Source organism: Cupressus sempervirens, chromosome 10 (assembly GCF_028749045.1).
Source record: "Cupressus sempervirens isolate cs-2001-9-10 chromosome 10, ASM2874904v1, whole genome shotgun sequence".
Taxonomy (NCBI): Eukaryota; Viridiplantae; Streptophyta; class Pinopsida; order Cupressales; family Cupressaceae; genus Cupressus; species Cupressus sempervirens.
Genome location: NC_143127.1, coordinates 41,244,357 through 41,251,871, shown reverse-complemented (window position 1 = coordinate 41,251,871; position 7,515 = coordinate 41,244,357). Strand labels below are relative to the sequence as shown.

Genomic DNA, 7,515 nt, shown 5'->3' with positions numbered 1-7,515 from the left:
CAACTTGATCCATCCAATCTCTATGAAATCATGAGGAAAGGTTCCCCAATGTGTCTCAAAAACATCCCTTTGTCTCCAACGCATCCCTAACCATGAAAAGAATAACTCCACTAAAATCCAAGCTCAATGCTCATGCATAGAACTCCCAAGGTAAATAGAAAAGTATGCCCCATACTTTGATGCCCAAAGAAAGATTTGCAACCTTCATCTTTACCAAAGGCTTCCACTTCATCAAAGTCAATAGAACAAATCTAAACATCAACCATCTATGCTTCATCCACTAAAACATCAAAATCAAATACATATCAACAACCAAATTAGCATGCTCACACCCAAGAACAAACTAAACATAACTCTCCATCAACAATCCCTCATCCACAGTAATAACTAGTGCAACCACATCAGCAACAACAAACTCCACATCCAAAACAATATGTATATCTCCATCAATACATTCCAAACTCAGAACACCATCAATCTCATTGCTCACAAAAAGATGCTCTGCAACACATAACTCATTGCCAACAATAATTGGATCATCCACGACCACGTGCTCTGCAATCTCCATGTTAGACTCAATCAATTGATCATGAAAAAAAATGTACATCCCAACACCAACAAGATTAGGAATATCCTTAGCAACAATCTCAAGTTTCTCTATAGGTTCTATATCAGACTTCACGAACTTATCAACAAAACTAACCTCTTCCACCTTGACCTTACAATGCCATCTTCTCTCTCCAACAAGTCTTCTAACTATCTGGAAAAATCTCTTCCAAATTGGTAGACTCTAGCTCCACAAACATCTATGTACTACCTTCCTCATCTTGTCCTTATCTCAATTAGCCAAGCTAGCTTTAAACCGAGTAGACATCTTAGAAAACCTCCTTTCCACCACATCATGGAGATTTGCAATCATCTCAGGGTCCAATCCTCTTGGAACCATCTTGCAAGATCTTCATAAACCCTCTGAAACAAATCCTTCCCATGCTCCTTGCTCCTTGTGATAAAACCAAAATTTTTGCAATTCAGGTCACAACCTGCCACCTCGCATGAACAATCAGGAACCACATCACAAGTCTAAGAGCATGAATCTACAATCCACAAACTCTCTATGATCATGCCTGAATAAGATTAGTCTTCCATCTTCACATCCATTGATCCATCTACAAGCCCTCTATAATTGCAAGCCAAAACCACGATCTGCCACTTTGCAACCAAGAGATCTAGGACTCTAGAAAGAGAAGTACACCACTAGATCAAGATCTTCTCAGATCTACTTCTCCAACCCAAGTCCTCGTGCAAACTACCTTAGCTTCAACATTTTGTCTACACGCTCAAGAACAACTATGCTCTGATACCACCTAATGTAGTACATGCTAGGAGAACCCTCAAAGGAGATGTCCTAGCCTCATGCAAATAATCACACATTGAAAACACAATAACAATGCAATATCTGATACCAAATTACAATAATGTATTCATAAAATAACTGTTACATGCAATGTGTCAAGTTGTAAGGCCTTCCCAGTTACGGCCAAATACAAAGCAAGTAATAGTTCTATAACATCCCTCAAGATCCAATTTAAACCCTAGCTAGTCCAAAATCCATACTCTGGTAGAAATCTCCAAGGAAGATCTCAACTTGTGCTCACAAGCCCACCAAGCAATTTCCTTGTTTTCCAAGTTGCAGCTACTAGCTCTTCTCAAAATTTTCTCCAAGATCCAAGTGTAAACTACCTCACATTCAACACTCTGTTCACACACTCTAGAAATCTTCTCTCACTCGGCTACTTCATCTTCCATGCTCTTCTCTAAGCTAGATGATTGATCACAAACCTACTGTAAATTGCCTCACATTCAACGCTCTATTCATAGACTCAGGAAAAACTCACTCTTTGGCTACTCTCCACACTTGCTCCTCTAAAAGAATGAATAATACCTCCATTAATTTCTAAAAGACTCTACAATACCCCTTACTTATACCCAAATAAGCCACAAGTCAGCCACAACACAAATTAAATACCCATACATTAATTAAATGCCAAAAGTTGGCCTCCAACAGAAATTAAATGCCTAAAAATTGATACTCAAGAAAAATCATGATATCTCATAGCTCTAATTGAATTAGAACTTGTGCTTCAAACTAAAGGTAGTACTTTAGGTCCTCTACAATGACTTAAGTTCACTAAGGCTGATTCATTAAGGATATCTTCAGATTCATCTCGAAAGTCATACATAGAAACCCATTGTGCAAACTACTAGAAATTGATACTCTAGGAGAATTACCATATCTCCCAACTTATAATGAATTAGGACTAGTGACCTTAACCAGAGATAGTATTCTAGGTCCTCTTCAATCTTTGAACTTCAAATCTACTAACTCATTTCGAAAAATTAGTTACACAACCTACAATAGGCACCCATAAGCTAGAAAACAAAGCTCCAGCAACAAGGTAAAAACGGCTCTAACTTCAACTCAATCTATCCAATCTCTATTCAATCATGAGGAAAGGTTCTCCAAAGTGTCTCCAACACATCCCTAACCATGAAAAGCATACCTCCACCAAAATCCAAGCTTAATGCTCCTCCATCACAAAGAAATCATTGGACATCCCTTAATAGTAGTGATTCTTGTGAGCAATTGCTTCAAATTTATTTTTTTCTCTATTGATGTTTTCCTTTTTACACCCAAGCTCTCTAGCATGTGATGATGTGTCTAGACACATCCAAAGGTCCAGTCACAAGGAGGATGCAAGATCTAGGTGTAGCAAGAGCAATCTTGCATTAAGAGGATTGATAGATCTCCTCGTGGAAAGAATTTAACAAATCTTTTGGTTAGTCAACATCTGCAACTCACTTAGTTTTACATCTCTTTCTTTCTTTCATTCTGATGATAATTCACATATTGTGATTCAAAACATTGATGGTAAAAATCTTTACACAATTGAATCTAGAAACAAATTAATGTGACATCCTAGATGTTAATCCACATGTGGAATAACCTAGCTTGAAGATTTGGTAACATGAAAAGCAATACAAGGTTGACTTGATTAAATTTTTTGGTTATATGAATCATCTTTTTGTTTAGTGAAGTGTGGTTTTGTATCAAAATAATATAATGTATATATGTACACTTTTCATGATTGGTATAGGTACAAATTTGATGTATAGTTGCATGATTATTTTATGAAGAGGAACTACAAGAACTGATCAAACATTGAAGACATCAGCAGGAGCCAAAGACATTTTGTATCAAATATTGAATACTTATTGTATTTATTAAATGAAAAAAATATTGTGTAAGACACTTCCTACAAAGATATTGACTTTTCAAACAATCATTTCCACATTTTTATGATTATTGCTTATGTGGCATCATTACTAAAATGGAGTCGTTACAAATATACATTTGAGTAGATCTAAAGTCAAAATAACAACTCACCAATGACCTATTATATTTGGTATTGAAATGGGACACGCTGTGAAGGAATTCATAAGATGTTGATGAGAAGTGAAAGTGTACCAAACATAAAACAATATGCCATTTAAAAGCCAGCCATTGAGCACAATTTCTTCTCTTAGTTCATTGCATGGGCAAGAGTAATCTCCTCTAATTTAACTCTCCAAAAAATTCAAAAGTCAGCAATTGGTAAGACAAAAATTACAAAATCATATATTTAGTAAAGGATAATGTTTGTTCCATTGTAACATGAAGATGGGTCCCCCTTTTGTGGCCTCATGTGTTAGAGAAGGGGACGCACTAGGGACTTGGGGATGTCACCCCCCATCCCCAACGGTGCCACTAGATGCCACCATCTATGCCGGGAATAAGAGGACATCCCTGATGTTGTCTATTTGTTGATTGACTATTTATGTTCAATGTTGAATATTTCAATTCAATACAATATTCAATTATTTATTCTTTTAATTCTTTTATGTCTTATATTGCCATACATTTTATTTTTATAAACAGACCTTTTCCATTAATTATATTTTAATGATACATTTTTCAATAAGTACCATACGTAAGAATATACAAGCCTACGTCCCTGCAAAGGACGGCGTAACTATTGCCTGTACAATCTTTTATTAGTAACATGGATTGCAATATTTTCAGTCGATGAAATCGGAGATGCAATGGAGGGCTTCAAGCGAGCATCGCTCCTCCATTTTGAAGAAAAGGAATTTATGGTCTTCTTCGTCACACATATGCACACGAATTTTGTTCCCATGCTTCTTGAGATATTCACAGTAGTTCAGCTGTCGATCTCTCAATATATCGTGCCCTGCTATCACAAAGAACATGGGCGGAAGATCATGAAGAGTAGATGCAGCGACTCCCTCTACGGCCAGCAGATTGGAGAATTGGTGATCTCTGTTGCTTCCTACGGGCAGGGCGAGCCTCCACAGGATGTCAGATTGCTCCAAACTGAACACGGGCGAGTTTTTGTTCTCCTCCTCTGATAACGTTCGTTCTTCACCTCCAAAGTATAGATACATCAAAATTAGTCCCTTTATTTCCATCTTGGTCTTTGCGCCCGCCACCCACAGGCCCACATGATGCGCAATGTTGCCTCCTGCGCTGTCGCCCGCCAGAAAAAGCCTAGAAAAGTCCGCGACCTGGTGGCGCAGCCACAGATCCACCCCTTCCGTCGCCAAGGCCTCCTATTTGACCCACTGCAGCGCTGCGATGGAATCGTCGTACGCACAAGGCAGGCGGTGCTCGGGAGCGAGCCTGTAATTCACTGAAATGATGGCGGTGCCCAACGTGGCCGCCCACATCTGGCACGCGCGATGCACCACGGGGGTTGCTGGGCTCACCAGGTAGAACCCACCGCCGGGGTAGTAAATTATTAAGGGCGCTTTACTCTCTGCGGATTTGGGCGGCAAGTAGAGGCGCGCCCACAATCCAGTTGTCTCATCCATCACCACGTCTTTGTATTCCACATGATTGTAACTGAAATCACCAGGCTCCGGAAAGGCTTCGGAGGCAATTAAATTGTCTGCTCGAACAATTGATCCATCGCTGTAGAGCTTGATTACTCCGCTCATCAAATCCTCCACTACCTCGGCATTACGCTCTTCTGACATCTTTGCTTTCTTTGCCTCGCAACTAATGGGTTCCTATATTTAAAGACATTCGTCCCTTCTGCCCAGATATTAATGTAATTGTCAAATCGCACATTGGTCTTGCCAATAACAGCCATCAATAATTCCGCACCGAAGGCAAATATTTAAGTGGAATCGTCATTAACCGAACAGCTGTGTGGAAGGGATGAACAGAGACGGCTTAAAATGAACAGCACATGTTTTGAAAAACTTAAAGAGTTTATTCAAAGTGAAGAATGGTGGATAGTTTTATCTTTTGTCTATTATCTCTGACTGGACCTTCACTACTCATCAATTTCCTATGAATCCATTGCCAGTGAGTCCCATTTTAACATGGAATACAATAGGTCGTGGGTGACTTGTAGTTTCAACGTCAGATCTACTAAAAAGTATACTAGCACTTGTACCCTGGAGGTTCAAGAGTTGCACCGATTCTTCATGCCACAATCTCAATTCTAATTTTATAATCAAATACAATATTAATTTACAACTTACTGAAGTCTAAGTTAATATTGTATGCCAATCGGGCGGCCCATGCTCAGCATACATCTCTTTAAACCTTAATTCCTGAATGATCCACACTATTTTCCTCACTATCTATCTCTGCGGCTTCAAATTGAAGCTCAAACACTCGTTTACCCTTTAGGGTCCTATGAAAATTTAGAGAGCAAATAAGATTGGACTGGGTACCTCTGCAGGAAGAAAAACATGAAAAACATGACTCCAATTAGATATCTACCAGCTATTGTCTTTCACGATGGGAGGGTCTCTATTTTTCTCTGACCCTACTTGAAGAGGGGCCCTTACAATTATATGAAGTTGTCTAACCCAATTTATATTTCAGAGGAGGGGTAGGGGGGGGAGACTATAGAATGCATAAAAATGTAAATGGTGGTCATTCCCACCAGTTGTCAATATACAAAATATATACATAGTCAATCTATACATACTTAAGCTAATGACATGGATTGTGTAAACTTAATGTCTTCAATACATTTTCAGTTGACATTTGTGCATATTGTACCATTTTATCATAATTCAACTGCATGGTTTTTGAGTTAAACTTTAATAATCTTGGAGTGTGATTTTCAAATGTTGATGGAAAAGAAAAAAGAATAAATTGTCAAAATCTATAAATACTTATGCTAATATTTTTAACATATATTCATATTATGTTATTTTATCAAGACTCAACTACATATTTTTTGAGTCAAAATAATTAACCCATGTTTCATGAGTTGTGGTTCATGTCAACCCGTTTCTCATAAGTATAAATTGATCTACTCAACACATTCCATCTAAGTGATGCAAAAAAGGGCAAAGCATCAAGACTTTTGTGAAGACGATCCCTTTTAATATTAATTTGACTATAGCACAATTAGCCATATAATTTCTCCTTGACAAAACCTACTTAACTTATGATAGGGCCCCTCCCCCTCCCCTCTATTTTAAGGTAAGGGTAAGGAAAGGGCAGATCCTTTAGAATAGTGACAGCCGCCCCCTATAATTTTATGGGCATCCCTACTATTCTAAAGGGCAGGTTGCCTATAGAATAGTAGTTGCCCATAGAATAGTAGGGCCGAACCTATAAGTTGTTGCTTATTCATATCTAGCAATGTATCCAATACCAAATCCTATAGAGGTACCAGTAGCACACACCACTAGTACTATTGGCAACATCCAATATATATATCTGGATCCAGCTGTCTGAAGTAATTTTCATAAAATTTATTATTATTAAAAAAGTTTAACAATGTATCTATTTTTGTTTCAAATTTTTAAATTAGCCTATCTAAGCATTGTAAAAGCTTATCAATTTTTTTGTAACATGTATTTGGAAAAACTATGTTGTGTTTTGAATGTCTCAAGAAGTAATGTACTTGATTCTATGGAAACATTGACTTAAAGGTGTTCCATATTGGCTGAGTGAAATCAATTTGTTGTTTCAGAAATGGCTAAAGTAGAAATAAAGACTATGCCAGAATCTGTGCTTAAGAAAAGGAAAAGAATCACCTAATCCCTATAGTCCTTAATGTAGTGTTTAGCCCTCTTGAAAATATGCTTGTGGTTTTGGGTGTTTCCAACTTTAGCAACTTCTAATTGTTGTTTCTTCTTCTTTGGTTTTTGGTCTTTGTGGGTATTTGTTTTAGCTTGACAATTTGGGGGTATTGGTTGGTGCAGGTAATTTTGATTAGTTCCCCACATATCAGGCACCGAATTAACACATTATAATTGAAATAGTGTTTTTTCAGCAGTGTTTGTGGGTTTAAAAAAAATTATTTACTTAGATGAGTTGTTTAGTGGACATGAATTTTCATTTCTTCACTCTCTAATTTTTCATGGCCATGGTCTCATTTAGCTACGTTTTGTTATGCCAGTGGAATTACTCTTACATAGTGTATG

At 37.6% G+C, this 7,515-nt stretch overlaps 1 pseudogene; it reads right to left on the bottom strand.

The window, feature by feature from the left end:
- Nucleotides 1-4,116: 4,116 nt before the first annotated feature.
- LOC149532466 (strigolactones hydrolase CXE15-like) lies at nt 4,117-5,094 on the bottom strand (annotated as a pseudogene).
- Between the last annotated feature and the right edge of the window lie 2,421 nt (nt 5,095-7,515).